The sequence below is a fragment of the Monodelphis domestica genome, chromosome 2 (genome assembly GCF_027887165.1).
Source record: "Monodelphis domestica isolate mMonDom1 chromosome 2, mMonDom1.pri, whole genome shotgun sequence".
NCBI lineage: Eukaryota > Metazoa > Chordata > Mammalia > Didelphimorphia > Didelphidae > Monodelphis > Monodelphis domestica.
In genome coordinates, this window is record NC_077228.1 from 289548891 (window position 1) to 289571015 (window position 22125).

Consider the following 22125-nt stretch of genomic DNA (forward strand, 5'->3'; position numbering starts at 1 on the left):
GAAAAATCCATCTCCTTCTGTTTACTGTCCCAAATAAAATTTAATAGCACAATAGTAACTGTTATATAGTTCACTTTTCATATGTTCAACACATATAATGTCACGATAGTGATTATTTTTTCTATTTCACATTTTTTATAATCAGTTAATACTAATAATAATGTTTATTAATCATATGCTATAAGTTAGGCACTCAGCTAAGTGTTTTACAATTATTAGCTAACTCGATTCTCACAACAAACCTTAGAAGTGGATGCCATTATTATCCCCATTGTACAGATTAGGAAACTGAGGCATATAAAGGTGAAGTGACTTGTCCAAAACCATATGGCTAATTCATGTCAGAAGCCAGATTTAAGGTCAGATCTTCCTGAACCTAGGTCCAGTGATTTATCCACTGTACCTCTCACTGCTAGTTCCAAAACTAATATATCCTATCATTAATACACTGGCACTTTCCATTATAAATGTTACAAATATGACTTGAAATACCATATTTGTATCCATTTCCTATAAAAACTTATTTTGATAAGAAAATGAAGAAAAATATTTACACAGCTCAGTGATTCAACAACACTGGATTTGGATTCAGTAAGACCTGAGTTAAAAGACTGCCTCAGACATTTACTAGATATCTGACTCTGGGCTAATCAAATAGTATTCTTCAACCTCAGTTTCCTCTTCTATAAAATAAGGATAAGCAGATGACATATAAAGTGTTTTATAAACCTGGAAGTGCTATATAAATGCCAACTATTATCATTACTATTAATTCTTCACCCTCCACACTCATAATTTTTTCAATCCTTTTACATATGTCAACAGAAGCTTCATTTTCAGGGGAAATAAAAGGCAATTATTAAAAGCAATAGCAGTTCACAAGTAATCAAAGCATGTGAAATAAAAAGCTAGCTGGCATTACTTAGACCACAACTGTCATTTACTAATTGTCTCAATTTGTTTTCAAATTCTCTTCAGTCCAGCAATATAGAATTTATAATTTGAAAACTTTGTGGAGAAATATTAATAATATTAGTTTGGGGATATAGCAAGTACTTGTCCTCCTTTTCCCTTGGAACTAAAGGGCTTATGCTTCATATCTTAAATTCCCAATTATATACGTCATAAATTCTAAATAGTATTTTAAATATCACTTCCTTCTCCCTATCAACATCACAGTAACCCAACATATGCATGCAGTCACACCACTTCATTCCTAGTACAATTTTCTCTATAAATAGCATTTTTATGTATTATAAAATTACTGAAAGAAATAGTTAAGAAAATAACTAATTTTGTTAACTATTGATTATTTGTAGTCATTTGTAAATGAGTAATAATAATAACTGTCATTTGTATTACATTTTACACAAATAGTCTCACTTGATCTGAATCTCAGAAGTTGTAAGATAAACAAGGCTAGGGGCAGGTGGGTGGCTCAGTATATTGAGAGCCATGTCCAGAGATCAGATTTGTGTTCTCAAACACTTCATAGGAGTATAAGCCTGGGCAAATCACTTAACCCCACATTTCCTAGCTCTTCCCCCTCTTCAGCCTTGGAACCAATATACAGTATGGGGTTATTTTTTTTTTTAAAGGCTAAAAATCACCTATGATTGAAATGATTTCTACTGTTTCCTCCTCACACTCCTTTTTAGAATAAAAATCAAAACATTTGTACACTGTAACAACAACATTGTATGATGATCAGCTGTGAAAGAACTAGCTACTCTCAGTAATACAATGACCCAAGACAATTCTGAAAGACTTACAACAAAGAATGCTATCTACTTATAGAGAAATAACTGTTTGTATTTTTTGCATTAGTTTATTTTTGTTTTTGTTAGTACTCTCTTACAACAATGAGCAATATGAATGTATATTTTGCATTATAATACAAGTATGTCTTCTATCTTAAATATATAGTAAATTTTATCAAATTTATACAAATAAAAGTCATCTTGGTAAATGGGCAAATGAATGGGCAAAAGACATGAACAGACAATTTCGAGATGAAGAAGCCAAAGATATATATAGGTATATGGAAAAATGCTCTAAATCACTACTTATTAAAGAAATGCAAACCAAAACATCTCAGATCTCGCTTAACAACCACCGAACTGGCTAAAATGATAAGAGGGCAGTGACAAATACTGAAGGGCATGTGAAAAAATAGAAACATTAATGCACTGCTGATGGCACTTGGAACTGATCCAATCCTTTTGGAGAGAAATTTGCAATTATACCCAGAGAGTTCTAAAACCTTATATATCTTTAGACACAGCAATGACCTTTGCTAGGTCTGCTTAGCAAATTGTGGTATATGAGTGTGATGGAATGGTATTGTGTCATAAGAAACAATAAAGAGACTGATTTTAAACATAATATAGAAAGAACTATATGAGATAGTGAAGAATGAAATGAGTAGAACCAGGAGAACAGCTACAAAAGTAATACTGGAAAAATAAACTGTGAATGTTACTTCCAGAAAGTGAAAAGAAAGGTAAAACATGGAAGACTAAATTATATGAACATGTTGGCCTCCCTGATGATATCCTTTATGATGAAAGGAAGGAGGGGCTGGGATACTTGTGAACAGGATTTACTATGTTGATAATGAAGAAAAGTAAGTTAAACATATAAAAGATTTCTAATTTCATTTGTGTACTATCTTCTTTTTCTTTGTATATGTAAGTGCTTGTTTTGTAAACATTCAGAATATATATTTTCTTTTTTAAGAAAAGAAAATCAGCAAGAGCTCTGTCTCAATAAACTCAATGACCTAGGAATAAAAGAAATGCTACTTACCTGAGGGGGGAAAAATGTGGTAGTACCTTTGATGGAAATAAGGAAGTCATATGCATATACTAATGATTTATTTGGGTATGTTTTATAACCTGCTACATTGCTAAAGTTATTGTTTCAGTACATCTTTAAATTTTTTAAACCTTTTGTTGAATACTAAAAAATTATGAAATGCTTCAGCAATGTGTGTTATCTTTGTGAAGAGATCATGCTAATCTCTATATCTTTCCAGTTTTAGTATATGCTCTGCTGAAGTGAGGACATTTCATTTAAATTTTAGTTGAATCTGTAGAGTTTTCTCTATTACATCATTTGCAAAAGGTGAGTTCTATTTTTTCTTTGGATATTGCTGTGCATTTTCTTTCTCTCTGCTTTGTCATTTTCTAGCTTAGGTATAGAGATCACATTTGGTAGGAGCTCTTCTTTTCTTATTTTTGCAAACAATATATCTAATACTGGAATTAGTTCTTTAAATGTTTCATATAATTAAGTTCTAAAGTATCTAGTTCTACCTTTCTTTTCTGGTATTAAGGATAGGGGTAGTTCCTTTGTCACGTGTTCAATTTCTTATTTCTAATCTGTTTATTTTTTTTTCCTTTCTTGGGTTGACGAAAAGGTCATAAAGACATAAAGTTTCCCCTAAGGAATGTTTTGGCTGTATCCTAAAGTTAATCTCATTATTCTCATTTTCTTTAATGAATTTTCAATCATTTATGTTTCAAGAATGTTTCTTATAAACAACATGATACTGGATAATGCTTTCTGCTAAACTCCCTATCATTGTAAAATGTTATCCAGTTCATGTTCAAAGTTATTATTGTTAACTATGGATTTTCTTCCATTCTATTTCATTTTTTACTTTTTCCTCCTTTGCCTTCTACCCTGTTTTCTACAAAGAAAAATATGCTTAAGATTACTGATCTATAAGAGATGTTTTCACTAAACTGCCCTTATTCTCATTCCATAATCATGACAGTTTTTGTTATTTTAGTCTTCCCTTGATTTTCTATCCAATGATTCTTGATTTTCTGATACTTGGGACTTAAGAAAGTTCGTCCTCTCAAACACACACACACACACACACACACACACACACACACACACACACACACACACACACACCTCTTCCCTTTTCTTAGTTGTTCAAGGGGATTGAGAGGGGAATAGAGAAAAGAGAAAGAAAAGAGATGGGGGGAGTAGGAGAGAGACAAACAGAGACAGAGAAAGAAATTAAAAGAGACAGATAGAGAAAGAGACAGAGAGACAAAGAGAGAGAGAATTCTATACTCCTTCCCTAGTTCGGATAAAAATGAGGTTCATATAATATCTATTCCAACTATCCCTTCTTTCATGTCTATATATTCTTCACCTTCTACCATTACTATGCGAAATAAGTTCTCTCTTCTAATTCCTTCTTCTTTTGCTTTCTTGGTATATTCCCTTTTGTTCCTTTCTTTCTTCTTTTTGGACTCTAATAGAAACAGAACTATAATGTATAGGGCAGTGATGAAGAACTTTTTAGAACTTTTTAGGGACCCTGTGACATGCCCCACCCCTGACTGCGTGCCCTGACCCCTTACTGCATGCAGTGCCCCACCCCCTCTACAATCAGGTGCAGGACTAGGCCACCACCCTTCTGAGCTCCATTCCAGCTAAGGTGCAGGGAGGTTTGAGTGCCCCACCCACTGTATTCAGGGATGGTCAGGCTGCTGGATGGCCAAGCCAGGGCCAAGCTCTGCCACAATGGTGAATGGAGGCTAGTGACCTGCCCACTGTGTTTGGGGGTGGAATCCGGCTCCCAGCCATGAAGCCAAAGCCAAGCTCCATCTGGAAGGTGGAGATGGGCTTGAGTGGCCCACCCCCTGCTTTTGGGGCAGAGCCAGGCTCCCAGCCGGGGTCTGCACATGCCCACAAAGAGGTGTGTTATTTTTGGCACACATACCATAGGCTTACCATCATGGGTACAGAGTATGTAGGGAGGTCTAGTAACTGGTGTGAGGGCTGGATGAGCCCTTTTTAGGAGCTCATACACTGAATTTTAGAATCTGTCACCCAATTCTCGCCTATATTTCCAAGAAACTATAGCATACACAGCAGCCATATCCTAGTAAAACCATCTCAGCATACAGGCTAAACCAGGTTCAGAGTAACAGACTTCAAACCCATCAGTAACTTAAGGAAATATCTAATCCAAGAATGTGAAGGCATCTCCCTGAGCAATGAGCAGCACATGAGAAAAATGTGTTCCAATAGCCATAAAGGCTGCTAAAGCAAGTACTATGGAACACTTAGAGCTTGGTCAAACATTTAAGATGCCAAGGACATCCACAACAACTGAAATAAAGAATGTAAGCTGACTAGAAACTATTACTGATTGAAATAGAGAAAGGTAAACTGAGGGGAACCTCTTTCTTCAGCAATGGCTGCTGTTCTCTGGCTGGCTGTGACTAGAGAGGCTGCTACAGGAACCTGAACATAATGGAGATAGAACAGAGAAATGTTGAGGGATGCTGCCACAGGGATGCTGGTACACTGAGTACTGCTCTAGGATTTACTCTGGTGTTTGCCCTGGGGTTTGCTCTGGGGTTTGCCTATTGATCCCTACTGATTGCTGATGGATCAATCTATTTCCTAACCTCCTTTCTCCCTCACTCCCTCCCTTAACCAACCTCTCCCTTTTGCCTTCCTCACCTCCCAGATCTTCTTGAAGCCTTTGCTTCTTCCCTCCCTCCTGAGTGAACTATAAAGATACTCCAGTTGCTTTCTCAGTCAAGGGGTTTATTGGGATAACAGGATGGGAAACTGAGGTAAGAGGGATGAGGAAATCCCTAATCTAAATGAGGTAAAACTGAGGTTTTGGGGAGTCACAAGTGTGACTCTTAGACAGTTAGGTGGATGGAGGAAAACAGCAGTTCAAAAATCTTTCTTCTTCACAAATTAGCCAGATCTCTCAGCTTAACCCTAGAAAGAAACAAAGTTCAAAGTCTCTCCTTTTCTCCTGGCCAGCTCAACTCTCTTATAGACCACCAACTCAAAACCTTCTCCCCTGACCAGCTTCCACTGCTCAGAGCCATAGAAAACAGAGACCAAGTCCCCAAAAGCTAAGTTTCTCTTCTCACTGTCAACTTCAACTGCTCAGAGTCAGAGAAAACAAAACAAAAAAAAAAATCAAATCAGCCTCACAAAAGTCTTTCAGTCAGCTTCAAACCTCCAGAGAGAGAGTGTGTCTTCCAGTCAGAGACAAAGTCCAAAAGCCAAGTTTCTCTTCTCAGTATGGCCAGCCAAAGCCCCCCAACTGCCCTCCTGGGGACATTCCATTGGAATCTTCTCTTGACCGACATCTAGAGCTAGATCTCCAGCCCTGCATCTTGGTTCACAAGTCCTGCAAAAACTCTCTCTCTCTTCATGTCTCTATCATACAACCTAGGCCATCACTAGTCCAAACTTTTATCTTGTCACTAGATGGTTCTGGAAAAGAATAAAGCTGATAACTTTGTGCAATTCTGCTTCACTTAACTCTAATTCAGGAGCAAGTCAAAACATCATCCATGATGTTACTGGTCCTCTTTAAAAAACAAAGAATAACAGAAACAGAATTAAACTACCATAAGACCTTCTGTCTTGAAGACATCAGAGTTCTAAAAAAAAAAAAAACTCGTTTATTCTCACTCCCCCATCAAACTATGAGCACCTTCATTATTCTATAGCCCTTTTGAAATCTTCAAATGTATTTACATTTCTAGTTTTCTCCTGACTATTTGTATTCAGAAGTTTCTATTCAGCTCTGTTCTTTAGACCATGGATGATTAAAAGTATTCCATTCCATTAAAAGTTGAATTTTCCCCAAAAAACATTAAACTCAGATTTGCATTGTAATTCTTGTTTCTAACTTTTATCACTATATGGTATATGATAATATAAGATTTTTCCTTCCCTTTACAATGGTAGCTGCCAAGACTTGTGTGATTGGGATTGGGATTTCTCTGTAACATAAATGCTTTCATTTTGCCTGACTGCAGTATTTGCTTTGATCAGGAAGTTCTCAATGTTTGCTTTGGATAGTTATCATGACCGGTATACTCTATTTTTACTTTTTCAATGTTTTAGTAAAATTGGGCAGTTTTCATTAATGGCTTCTTGAAATATGATATTGACTAATTTTTCTAAAGCATGATTTTCAGGTAGTCTGATGAATCTTATATTCTCTCTCCCTAATCTTTTTTGAAGATCAACCACTTTTGACCATATACAATTGTTCCCCTTTTTCTCAATCTTTTTAATTGTTTTGATATTTCTTGCAGTATCATAAAATCATTATTTTCTAAATGAACTAGCATAATTTTCACAAGGAAGAATATAGATGGCTCCATGGGCAAGTTATTTAACCTCTGACTGCCTTAATCGACTGAGAAAGGAAATGGAAAATTACTCTTATAATCTGGAAAGCCCCATAAAGGGTCATGAAGACTTGGACACAAGTGAACAACAATTTTCACAAAGTTCAATACTTAGGTAAGGTTGACTACCTTCTGTTTGTGAGGGAATCTGCACACTTCCAGATATCAATATGATGTCACCTTGGGATGAATAACCTAGCAAGGAGCTTAAATGTCCAACAGAAGAAATCCCATTTGATCTTAAAAGTCAACATGGAATCACTGGAATTTTTTGAGCAAGAAGAGACAAGTACTTTAGGAATACCAAAATTTGGCCAATGTTAGAGGATGGATTGGTGAGGGGAGAGGTTGGAAACTAATTAGAAGGCTATTGTAATAATCTAGGAAAGTGAAAAAAGTGAAAGCCTTAACTAAAGGAACTTGCTGTGTGAATGAAGAAAAGGGATTACATTATTACTGCTGTAGTTACAAGGGACAATAGAGGTCAGCTCCCTCATTTACAGACAAGAAAATTGTGGTCTAGAAAAGTTCAGTGACTTGGGTGGATGAAAAAGCTGTTTTATTTAAGGAGGCAGAATTGATCAAAAATTGGTAATTCTTTAAATATGAGAGGAGAAAAAAAAAACCCTGATATGATCATTCCTCATTTATATCTTCTACCATTTGTAGTTAGCCTCCTCAAAAATATCACCTACAATAAGTACCTCTACTTCTCTTCTCTCACTCTCTTCTTAACCCCTTACAATTTGGCTTCTGACTTTATCATTCCACCCAAAATGTTTTCTCCAAAGGTACCAGTGACCCTTATTTTCCAAATCTAATGGCTTTTTTTCAGTCTACATTCTCCTCTATCTCTCTGCAGTCTTTTGACACACTTTTGATCACTCTCTCCTCCTCAATACTATTCTCTAAAAGTTTGGGGGACTCTACTCTCTTCTAGTTCTCTTTCTACCTCTCTGATGACTTTTTCTCCATCTCCTTTGCTGGATCTTCTTCCAGATCATACCCTATAGCTATAGATAGTCCTCAGTATTCTCTCTTGGGCCCTCTTCTTCCCTCTCCCTATATTACTTCACTTGGTGATCTCAGCATCTCATTTAATTATCATCTCTATATTGATGATTCTCAAAACTATCTATCCTGCCCCAAACTCTCTGTTGGTCTCCAGTGTCTCATCTCCAAATGTTTTTCAGACAACTCTAACTAGATGTCTGATAGACATCTATAATAATCAAATAAATCTTGTATTGATATAGCTAAACTGTATCAATAATCTTTTATTAAGCTATTGACTAGTAGTTGATAGAGGGCTAGAGGAAAATGTTATAAGTAAATTGAATCTTATATATTAGATGTTATGAATATACTTGATCTTACTGAATTGATATTGAGTATTAATATTGATAAACTAACACTGTCAGGGTTAACTATTTGGTTGATATAAGGCAGGGAGGCAACTGTAATAATCACTATAATTATCAAGGGTTAACTTATTGCAGACGGTAGAATGAAGGCCTGAGGCAGTCTAATACAACTAATTTATTTATCTATAAGGATAGGCAGGGACAGGAGACAGGATTTAAGAATAGGCTAGGACAGGAATCTATTAACCTTAACCCTAAGATTTCTACATAAAGCCAAAATCCACCAACTGCTTCTCAAGAAGCATCTTCTTGCCTGTAAACAGGCCTGACTTAAATTATACTCAACTGTCTAAATATGACAATCTAACTTATTCTAATTTATAAATCTTCTCAATACTTTCATATATATATATATATACATATATATTGTGAAGATATATATATATATATATATCTTCACAATTTTAATACAACAGCTATGTCTCCTTTCACTCCAAAGATTCCCTTTCTTGTGACAGCTGTCACAGAGATTGCTTGATTACTATACAGCTCCCCCTGTGACTGAGAGGAGGAAAGCCCTCTGTAAATCAGATTCTTTCTAGAGGAAAACTCTTCAGTGAATAATCACTCTTAACAACTAGTAGTAACTCTTTGCTTCTTAACTTTCTTAAGTTTCTTCCTCTTTCTTTCCAAATGGCATCAACTATCAGGGACCTAAATCCAGTCACCCCTGTTCTCTAAGACAGTCCAGAGAAAATGAGGCCCAAGATTCTCTCTCACCTGGAATTTATTCTCTTCACTTAAAGAGCCCATAGCTGATATCTCTTTCTATTCTACTTAAATTCTACTATTCTACCCTTACTTTTGACTTCATCTCTGCTCCTAACTAGACTAATTAACTAATTAAAACTAATTATAATTAACACCCCCCCAGATTCTTTGGGAGAACCATTCTCCTCGATGAATCTTACCACACTAAACTATTCTATATTCTACTTTAGTAAAAGGGGGAAGTACCAAGAAAGAAAAAAAGAAAGTCAAGGAAAAAAGCAAGAAAAAAACAACATTCTTGCAACATGCAAGTGACAGTTCAAACAGATCAGTTACAAACATTTCCAATTACAAAAATTACATACTTCTAGCCATATTTTTACAGAAACAAAAACGTAACAAATTTTCCTTACCATTACTATAAAAAAACTTGCAATAAACCAGCACATATACAAATATATATTATCACATTATCTACATATAACACATCTTAAAATAAATATTTAAAATATAACTCATTATCTTTTCCCCCTTAATCTTCCCTCCCACCTTCCCTTTTACTGTAAAGAGCAACTGCATCCTTCCAATCCCTCAGGCTCACTATCTAGGAATCATCCTGGACCCCTCATTATCTTTCTTTTTCCATATCCAAACTGCTGTCAAGACTTGTCAATTTTAACCTTGCAACATCTCTCCAATAAGCCTCTTTCTCTCCTGATACTACCAACACTCCAGAACAGGTACTCATCATCTCACCCTTGGACTGTTGCAAGTGTCTGCTGGTGGGTCTGTCAGCCCCAAGTCTCTCTCTACTCTAATCCATCCTCCATTCAACCACTAAAGTGATTTTCCTAAAGCTCAGGTCTAATAAGGTCACACCCCCTACTTAAACTCTAGTGACTCTCTACTTCCTCCAGGAACAAATAAAAAATGCTTTTTTAGCATTCAAAACCCTTTATAACCTCGCCCTATCCTATTTTTCCAGTTTTATTACATCTTATTACCTGCTCCTTACTCTCCAATCCAGGAACCCTGGCCTCCTGGCTGTTCCATGAACAAAACACATCATCTCTCAGCTCTGGGCTTTTTTCTGGCTGTCCTCCATACCTGGAACACTTTCCTTCCTCCTCTCCAACTACTTTAAGTCCCTGCCCTTTAAGTCCCAACTGAAATGCCATACTTGACTGAAAGCCTTCACCAACCCCTCTTAATTCTAATACTTTCTCTGTGCTACTTCCTATTTATCTTTTAGATAGCTTGTTTTATTTATATTTATTTGCATGTTATCTCCCCATTACCACTGTGAATCCCTCAAGCAACTGTCCTTTTTTGTATCCCCAAGTGCTTCGCATAATATTTGGCACATAGCAGGCACTTAATAAATTATTGATTGAGCAAGAAAAGAATTGAGAATGACTTATAGGATGCACATCTGCAAAGAATGATGATTATATTGATAAAAATAGAAAAGTTAGAAGGAATGGGTGTAATTGGAAAGATAATGCATTGTTTTATATACGCTGCATTTAAGAGATCTATGAGACATCAAAGTGGAGAGGTCCTGCTTAGCAGGAAGACTGTGATACAGGGCTAGAGTTCAGGAGGGACATGAGGGTTGTAGATAAACATCTGAAGTCATACAATCATTTAACCAGATTTATAGTATAAAACACCACTGGGGGCTCATTTGTCCAACATCCTGAGATTCAGAGAAGTGAAGTAACTTGCCCAAGGTCATAATAGAGAGCAGATTTAGGATCCAAACTCAGGGGCTATCACTCTGAATTAAGCTTTTTGGATAGTGATAGAAATTGAACCCACATGAACTAATAAAATCATTCAAAGAGAAAGAAAAAGGTCCAGGACAGAATTCATGTGTGCATGTGAAAACACACACACACACACACACACACACACACACATATGCACACACACCCAGAAACATGAATACAGATAACCGAAAAGAAATTAAATTTCTTAGAAATTAAATAAGTAGTATTAATATGTTTTTATTTACAATAAAGAAGTTTAACCTCTAGTCAAATTGTCTGAGAAAAGTAACCAGGATGAACACTTCTAATATAACCATAATTATGAGCCTTAAAAGGAAGTACAGATTCCACAAGGATTTCATTCTGCAGAAGCAAGAGAGATACAGATGAAGGTAGAGGGAAGTTAACTCTTCATCCCACCCCCCCCCCCATTTACCTTCCATTAAAATTAAGTCAAGGGATATACTGCTGAGAAAAGAGGGGGGTGGGGGACCAGGAGAAACACCTTCATGAGATACCAATAGGTACTTCGGTGAGTAATAAATACATAATGATCCTGATTAGATCATAACCTTACAGAAAGGCATAAAATCAAAACTCTTTCTAGAAACCAAAGACTAAATACCTAACATACACTATACCGATTGATTCTTATCCACTCTCTGAGGATTACTAATAAATTCCACTTTTTAAAAGCCTATTGCTAATGATGACAAAACTGAAAACACATACTGAAAATACAATCTCTTTCAGAAGTATGTTATTGTAATGAAAACACTAAAATTAGACTATGAAAATTATAACCTAACACAGGCAAATTTCTCACAAAGTATAATTTGAGAATGTATGATCAAAGATCTCATTCTTTTACTTAAATTTGTTGGCAGATAACATCACCTTCTTTTGAAAAATGATTTCAATATGTCAACTAGCTGACAATTAGCCCTCAAAAAGCCACTAACTGTAGCTTACAAAGTCATAACAGTTACCCAATTTCTAACAGTTACATGTTAGTCTCAATTGAAAGGCCTTTTTTCCCCCGAAAGAAATGTAAAACTTCTATAAAACATTCCATTTTGAGGGCACAAGATATGCCACCTAAAATTGTATGTGGATGATGTTCAATAATATGAATACAATAACTCAAAAGCTGTGGGGGAAAAAACTTAGCTGAAAGACTTATGGATTATAAGCTGACAGTTATAACCATTGTAAATGATATTAATATCAATTCAGAAAAAATAATGGGTATAGAAAATGGAAGCACCACTCTCCTTAAGAATGTGAGAGGTTGGCAAGAAACAGGAAAGAAGTAAGTACTGCAGTCAGGATGAGTACAAGTAAGACCCAATTAATGAGAATAACGAATCCCTGAGGACAGCCATATAATCAAATTCTCACTATTCTAAGTTATAATTTAAAATGTTCATTTGTTCCAGACCAATAGCAATATGCAAAGTGAATCTGAATAATAACCACTTCATTGGATTCATTCTTTATATTCTCAAGCAAATAACTATAGTCTCAAAGACCAATGATACTCAGAAGCACTTTTTTGCCCTTCACATTCACACAAATATTTATAGAAAGAGATGCAACCAAATACATGATATGTAATATTTCTTTGAAAATACAAATAACCTGGAAAATAGATCCAGTAGAGACAATTTAAGAACTATTGGACTAAATGAAAGTAATGACCTTCCCCCCAAAAAAAGCTTAGACATCTTACTATAGCAAATGGATATTCTTGAACAAGAGTGTAAAATAGAGATTGAGAAAATCCATAGAACACCTCCTGCATTAAATCTCCAAATGATAATTCCCAGGAATGTGATAGCCAAGTTCAAGAGCTCCCAGGCCAAGGAGAAAATAACTACAACCATCTAGAGAGAAACAATTCAGATATCCTGGAGCCCCAATAATGATTAAATTGGATCTGGCAGTCCAGATTGAAGGACCAGAAGGCTAGGAATATGATATTCTGGAAGGCAAAGGAACTGGGTTTACAATCAGGAATCACCTACCCATCAGAACTGACTATATTCTTTCAGGGGAAAGTATGGTCATTTAATAAAATAGAATATTTCCAAGCATTCCTGAAGAAAAGACCAGACTTAAACAGAAGATTTAATGCCCAACTACAAAATTCAAGAGAAGCATTAAAAGGTAAATAAGAAAGAGAAAAAATGTAAGGGATTCAATAAGGTTAAATGTTTTATATTTCTTATATGGAAAGATATCTATAGCTCCACCTACCTTTCCAAATCACAAAATTTTATGTCTCTTTCCTCTCCCTCTCTCTCTCTCAAAAAACTCTATCTGACTGAAGGTAATGTAGATTGTATTTTTTTAGAGCAAATTAAAAAACATAAATTACTTTAATATCTAGAGCAAGTCGGGAGGGAACATCTGAGTTCAAGTGCAGCCTAGACACTTATAGAATGTGATCCTGGACAAGTCACTTAAAACAGTTTCCCTTAGGTGTTACTATTATTCTAATTTTACAGTAAAAACTATCTCATAGTATTGTTATGAGGACCAAATGAGATAATATTTATAAAGAGCTTAGTAAAGTGTCTGGCACATAGTAGGTACTATATAAATGCTGGGTTTTATTATTATAAATGTAAATTAATACAAATGATAAACTCATGGAGGAACTTTTTCTAAATATCTGATTATTACATTTAGCTTATACATATGCCACTTACTATTGATAAGCATTAAAGTTATTTAAAAAGTTAGTTATTATTTTTCCTAAAAATCTAACATAGACTATTGCCACAAGTAATTGTAAAGTCACATAAAGAGACCTCATACAGCAAGAAAAAGTATCCAAGAAAGGTCAGAAGAGAGGGAGGAGGAAGAATACACATTTAATCCTCATACAACTTTGAGAGATAGAAGCTATTATCCTTATTTTACAATTGATTAAACTGAGGTGAACACACAGCAGTAAATGACTAAGGCCAACTTTTAACTCAGATCTTCCTGACTTCAGGCCCAGCACTCTATCCACTGGGATACCTAAGGGCATGGGGAATTCCAGAGGTTATAGTAATGAAACAAACATGAAAATGAAAGTGGACAAATACAATTTGTAACAAATAAAAACAAAGTGTTCTAAAAGATACAATTTCTTTTTAATCTGGATTACTGCTAAAAAACTTCATAATAAATCAAAATGTAACTCAAATGTCAAAGAATTCCTAGGGAATTCACTATTGAAACAGTTAATTTTCAAAAGTCTCAAGAATACAAAAATTTTCATTATTCCATAAAATGTGTTGGTTTTACTAGCATTTGCCACTGTTACCTACTTTAAATTATTAATATCCACAATCAATAGGGTAAAAACTCTATAAAAACAATAAATTAATTCTACAGAAATTTTATTTTATTAACATGAGAACTCCCTCTTCAAAGGTGCAAATCACAATGTAACCATGGCTTTCTCAAGCTATGTGACTCTTGTCCAAGTCCTTCCATAAATCTTTTAAAGGAATTCTTCCTAATTTGTTGCATGGATGTCAATCAATTGTGTAGGCTGATTATTTGGTGCTTTAACTTTATGAGCTATCAATGTCCTTTTCATATTAAATTATAAAGGGATTTTATTTTACTTATTTTAATTTTAAAGGCAGTCTTTGCATAGAGGAGAGAAAAATGGACAGAACCAGGAAGACTGGGTTCCAACGTGTGTGTGTGTGTGTGTGTGTACGAATATATATATATATATATGTATATATATATATATATATATATATTTCTCTTAAACTCTTAAAATTTTAAGCAATTTTTTAAAACTTAGGCTACAGAGAAGGTGCTTATTTGCAGTGGTAGAGTTTCCTATACTAATAAAATCACAAGTTTATGTCCTATCCTTGACCCTATTTTTGATTAGGCACTTAATAATAGACTCCAAAACAAACTAATGGGATTTTATGCCTGATGTAGGCATTTATTATATTTGTTTCTAAAATAATAATCTGTTTTTAATAATTCCTTTGTCTCACCTGGGTTACAAAAGAAAAGTTCTACCACAAATTTTTTATTGAATTTGATTCTAAAGGAAAATCAGGACACATTACTAATCCAAAAGTTCTATCTCAATATTATAGTATGAAATTAGTATGTTAATGTCTTAGAGCCTGAGTAGTTTACTCAAGCACTGCTTAAATATCACAAATATAATTCGTCAACCTACCATCACTACTTTAATCAAGGAATTTCCTCTTCTGACTACAGAGAGAAAATAATAAATTCCCCTGTTATTAAGTGCCATTAACTGATATTTTACCTCAATCCATATAGGGACAACAGCTTAACAATTAGGAGACCTTACGACTGATATAATGAAGATTTCTCATACCAATTCCAGTATAGCTAAAATATACCTTTTATCTTTACCCTAAATCAAATTTGCTTCACTCTCCAATATAGCTCATCAATGAATGAAGGTACTGAAGAAAATAATGATGCAGTCTGCCACAATTTCAAGTTTTGGAAATTGGCTAGAGGCCATCTGAGTGGCTCAAGTAGATAGTGAGCCAGACCTACAGATGAGAGGTCTTGGGTTTAAATCTGTCCAAATCTGTCTTCCTAGCTGTGTGACCCTGGGCAAATTACCTAAACCCCACTGCCCAGCCCTTACTGGTCTTCTGCCTAGGAACCAATATACAGTATGTCCACCAATGTGTATATGAATTTAATTCTCTGAATGTAACAAAAAAAATCATAAGAAAAAATGTCAAAAAGCATGAAAATAGTTAATACTCAATTATATCAGAGACTAAATATAATGTAAAAAGTACTATAATGATAGTTATTGTAGCACTTGCAAAAAAGCTACTGTTGAAGATGAAGTTAATCTTTATAATAAATATCCAAGTCACTGTAGATGTTACTCTAATATTTATGTGTGTATGAGTATATATCTGTACAGAGATACATATATACAAGGATAGGTTGTCTCAAAAGTTTTTAAATGAACTAAGATTTTGGGAATACCTTGTATATACATATATATATATATACATATGTATGTATATATATATATGGGCTATAACAAGAATCATACAACGTAAGATGGTAGGAATGATCGGTGATCATGAAAGAGTCAGGATGGTTTGGGATAGTAAGATGAGGAAGCTAGTAGGTAGCACAATTAAAATGTAATCTCAGAAACTTAATAGTATATAATCCTGGGCAAATCACTCAAACTCTGCCTCAGACAACTATAAAATAATGATAATAATAGCATTTACCTCCCAAAGTTGCTATGAGGATCAAATGAGGTAACACTTTTCAAGACCTTCCTAGCACATAACAGGTGCTATATAAATGCTAACTATCATCACCGTTGTCATTATTATTTTATGACAGGAATGGTCATCAGCATCACTAGGAAAGTATCCAATATCACAAATTTACTGAAGTACTGAATAACAAAGACTGAGTAATCAACAAGGATTTATTGAATGCCTACCACAAGCCAAGAACTATATATGTAAAACTATCAGATTTAGAACTAGAAAGGACCTCAAAGTAACCTCTTTTGTTTTATAGATGATGAAATTAATCGCACATGTAATAAGTATACGCATATTCATGTATTTTGTGTGGATATAGCACATGCATGATCTCTGCCTAACTGGGTCCTGGGCTACCAACAAATATGAAGATTGTAAGAGAAAGAGTAATCTCATTATACAGAAAGAAAACCACATGTGATTCTCAAAGCATTCTAAAACCCTAATTTTTGGATTATTCTTTTCAATTTCCATATGAAGTTATCTTTATTTCAATCTTTGGGGCTTCTTATAAGATATGGCCCATGTTTTCTTTCAAATTAATTATTGTTTACTGTAAAAGCTACTTCTGTTCCCATTAAAGTGAGAAAGAATCACCACAAATAAGGATACCAAAGATAAATAAAATAAAGTTTACCAAGAATAATTCACAAAGCATCCATATTTTAATAGAGAATGCATAGAGAGCTCTAAACTTATATAGAGAGGAAATTTGCCTTAATAATTTTCAAAGGTTGTAAAAATTACAGAGCATTTTCCAATCTCATTACACCTAATTAAAGGAGGCTTACAGGATAACAAGGTAAAGACAGAGTAGTCTTGAAAATTTTCCTTTGAATAATCACAGAATTAAAAAAACTTAATGAATTAAAAGGAAACTTATCTACAAATTAGGACAGCAAACATCATAGAAAACAGAGCACTGGGCCTTGGATCTTGAAGGAAGTCCTCAGGAAGATGAATACAGATTCTGCCGCAGACACTTACTAGCTGTGTGACCCTAGACAAGTCTCAATCTTGTTTGCCTCAGTTTCTTCAACTGTAAAATAAACTGGAAAAGGAAATGTCAAATCACTTCAGTCATTTTGCTAAGAAAATCCCAAAAGGGATCTCAGAGACTCAAATATGACTGAAGCAACTGAACAACAAGAAATATCTATAAACTGATTTTAATTCTAACTCTTCCAAAAATCTGGTTGATACCTACTTTAGGCTGAACTAAAACTTTAGTTTTAACTTTGATAGCTTAGAATTATTGTGATATAAGATATGATGAATACCAAGAAGCATGGGAAAGCTTATAGGTACCAACACAAGTAATGTAGAACCAGGAAAACCATTATACAAAATTAGTATAATCAAACTAGAAACAATAAACACAAAAATATCAGATGTTTTGATAAATTAGTTTTATTGAATATTTTTCCCTCTTTCTTATTCATTATTACAAGGGATTATGGGGAGGGGAGTAGCGGACTACAGTGGGAAATGTAGGTAATATTAAAACATATTTAATAAATAAAAATATAATTTTTAATGTAGCCTTAAGAATTTAGCTAGGTCTCCAACACAGCTCAGCAGCAAGAACTAGAAAGAGAAATCCCATTCAAAATCACCTTAGACAAAATAAAATACCTAGGAATCTACCTCCCAAGACAAACACAGGAACGATATGAACACAACTACAAAACACTCGCCACACAACTAAAACTAGACTTGAACAAATGGAAAAACATTAACTGCTCATGGATAGGACGAGCCAATATAATAAAAATGACCATCCTACCCAAACTTATTGATCTATTTAGTGCCATACCCATTGAACTACCAAAATACTTCTTCACTGATTTAGAAAAAACCATAACAAAGTTCATTTGGAAGAACAAAAGATCAAGGATATCCAGGGAAATAATGAAAAAAAACACATATGATGGGGGCCTTGCAGTCCCTGACCTAAAACTATATTACAAAGCAGCAGTCATCAAAACAATTTGGTACTGGCTAAGAAACAGAAAGGAAGATCAGTGGAATAGACTGGGGGAAAGCGACCTCAGCAAGACAGTATACGATAAACCCAAAGATCCCAGCTTTTGGGACAAAAATCCACTATTCGATAAAAACTGTTGGGAAAATTGGAAGACAGTGTGGGAGAGACTAGGAATAGATCAACACCTCACACCCTACACCAAGATAAATTCAAAATGGGTGAGTGACTTAAACATAAAGAAGGAAACCATAAGTAAATTGGGTAAACACAGAATAGTATACATGTCAGACCTTTGGGAGGGGAAAGGCTTTAAAACCAAGCAAGATATAGAAAGAATCACAAAATGTAAAATAAATAATTTTGACTACATCAAACTAAAAAGCTTTTGTACAAACAAAACCAATGTAACTAAAATCAGAAGGGAAACAACAAATTGGGAAAAAATCTTCATAGAAACCTCTGACAAAGGTTTAATTACTCATATTTATAATGAGCTAAATCAACTGTACAAAAAATCAAGCCATTCTCCAATTGATAAATGGGCAAGGGAAATGGATAGGCAGTTCTCAGATAAAGAAATCAAAACTATTAACAAGTACATGAAGAAGTGTTCTAAATCTCTTATAATCAGAGAGATGCAAATCAAAACAACTCTGAGGTATCACCTCACACCTAGCAGATTGGCTAACATAACAGCAAAGGAAAGTAATGAATGCTGGAGGGGATGTGGCAAAGTAGGGACATTAATTCATTGCTGGTGGAGTTGTGAACTGATCCAACCATTCTGGAGGGCAATTTGGAACTATGCCCAAAGAGCGACAAAAGAATATCTACCCTTTGACCAAGCCACAGCACTGCTGGGTCTGTACCCCAAAGAGATAATGGACAAAAAGACTTGTACAAAAATATTCATAGCTGCGCTCTTTGTGGTGGCCAAAAACTGGAAAACGAGGGGATGCCCATCAATTGGGGAATGGCTGAGCAAATTGTGGTATATGTTGGTGATGGAATACTATTGTGCTAAAAGGAATAATAAAGTGGAGGAGTTCCATGGAGACTGGAACAACCTCCAGGAAGTGATGCAGAGCGAGAGGAGCAGAACCAGGAGAACATTGTACACAGAGACTAATACACTGTGGTATAATCGAACGTAATGGACTTCTCCATTAGGGGCGGTGTAATGTCCCTGAACAACTTTCAGGGATCCAGGAGAAAAAAAAACACCATTCATAAGCAAAGGATAAACTATGGGAGTGGAAACACCGAGAAAAAGCAACTGCCTGAATACAGAGGTTGAGGGGACATGACAGAGGATAGACTTTAAATGAACACTCTAATGCAAATACTATCAACAAAGCAATGGGTTCAAATCAAGAAAACATCTAATGCCCAGTGGACTTACGCGTCGGCTATGGGGTGTGGGGGGGAGGAAAAGAAAATGATCTATGTCTTTAACGAATAATGCTTGGAAATGATCAAATAAAATATATTTTTTAAAAAAAAGAATTTAGCTAGGTCTTAACTTTCTAAACTTAAAAGAGATCTGATTAAGACATTGGTCCTTTTTAGATTAAAATTATTGGAGGACAAAATTGCAATACTACATCATTTATCTGGCATTAATATGTCTCTCTCCTCTGAATAAAGTGCATGAATATTATAGTATTTATGCTGACCACTCAAAAAATCTTTTTAGCTTACTTGTGGTTTCAAGTAATATTCTAGATTGTTGAGGTTACTAGATAAGTGATTTCTGGGTAAGTGAACTATTTGCAGTCAGTCCTGGATACAGAATCAGAAAGCCTGAGTTTGATTCACAATTCTACTATTTTATATATATGTGTATATGTGTATATATATATACACATATATACATATATATATTAAACTTGCATTCTGGGTGTCACTTTCTTCACCTATGAGATGAGAATATTATACTAGATGATCTCCAATATCCCTTCTAGTTCTAAGTCCTGTGATACTATAAAAACTAAGCTCGGACACAACTGTTGAGCTTCTATCTCAAAATAAAAATTTATCTTCTTTAATTTAACCATATTGACATTTTAAAATTCAAATTATCTCCTACTGGTTTCACTATTTGCTACTGAAATAAAAAATACTGAAAATTATTTTCCCCATACATCATGTCTAACTTACTGAAAGATATATATAGAGATAGAGATATATCCCATATAACTTACTGAAGGATAAATAATAACTTGAAGAATTGATGATTTCATTACCTTTGCTTTCAAGATGAATTCTACAAGATACACTGAAAGGAAAACACAACACTACCAAAACTTAACTCTTGGTTTTAAATACTTTGTGCTAATAAAAAGGGTAAAGGAATGAATGACCTTGTGGAGAGGGCATAGTTGTGGTAAACAACAAGCAATTCTCAGACATAGGAATTTAGAAGCCACGCAAACTACCAACAATAAATGATAAATTTAGAGTTTATCACACTTTGAGTAGGCAATAAAAATATATTATCCCCATTTCATGGATGAGGAAGGAGAGACTCAAAGAGATTTAGTAATTGTCACAGGGTCACACAATTAGTAAAGCTTTACAGCCAGAATAAAAGCTAGTCTTTTCCTGACTACAAATCCAGAGTTCTAATAAGTAGGAAAATTAATAAGGTCAAGAAGATCAAGTCAGGATTCTAAAATATTTTGACAAGATAGAACACTGGACAGAATCACATGTAATAAAATGTAACAGGGAGAAGACAGAAATTGAAATTGAAAAAAAAATCAAGTTCACAAACACAAAATGAGAAGGCAGCTCATGTAAAAAGGGTCTTTGGACTGTAGCAGGCAGGAGGCTCTAAGGTAATCAATAATGTAACAGGGCAGCTAAGAAAATTAATACAACTTTAAACTGTATTTTTTTTAAACTGAGTCCAGGAAGAAAAAAGTGGTGTCTCAGTATATCCTGCCCTTGTCAGGGCACACATAGAGTTCAGATTTCACTTTTGGATGCCACTTTTGAGGAGGGAGCCTGATAAACTAGAGAGTCTCTAGTTTAAAACTAATAAATTGATAAACTAGACAAGAGCAGCCAAGATAGTTTAAAAAAAAATTCTATACTACTTTAAGATGACTAGTTGAAGGAACTAAGGTTATTTAGTGAGGAAAGGAGAAGACAGTGACTGGCGCAGCACCTGACAAATACACAGTACATGGTCAATACTTGTTAAATGAATTAATTGATGACTAAGGGGAGTCCTGAGAGCTATACTCAAGTTATCTAAAAGGCTTGCAAAATGGAAAAGCAAAGAGATTTGTGATTTCATAGTTCTATTTGGCTCCAAAGGGTATCATGGTGCAGAGGTGGAATGAACCAAATTTAGGATACAAGGAAAAATTTCCCAAAGTTAAAGTTACCTAAAAATGTCTCCTACTATAGTGGATTCCAGATCTTCAAAGACAGGTTAGGTTGGGTATATACCGTAGAAAAGATTCGTATTCAGTCTTCTCCAAGGGGCTCTATTAGAAGGCTTCTGAAGTCTCTTCAAACTCTGAGACTATGGTGCTTTCCATTATTCTAACAATATGCTATTGGCAAAATCTTGATAATTAAAATAGCATTTAAGGATACTTTCTGAAATTTAAACATAGTCTAATAAAATTTCTAGGTACAATCATAAATTTTCTTTAGTGCTAAAAGAAATATTAAAGATCATTTAAAATTTTTTCAAACAAA

The 22125-nt window shown here is 34.6% G+C and overlaps 1 protein-coding gene and 1 non-coding gene across 11 annotated transcripts in view; both read right to left on the minus strand.

Annotated features, from left to right (window-relative positions):
- The window catches only part of SUPT3H (SPT3 homolog, SAGA and STAGA complex component), a 668918-nt gene that overhangs the window by 575196 nt on the left and 71597 nt on the right, over positions 1-22125 (minus strand). The window lies entirely within an intron of this gene.
- On the minus strand, positions 2964-3067 carry LOC130457735 (U6 spliceosomal RNA). The gene has a single exon (XR_008917014.1). It is a non-coding gene; the product is annotated as a U6 spliceosomal RNA (small nuclear RNA).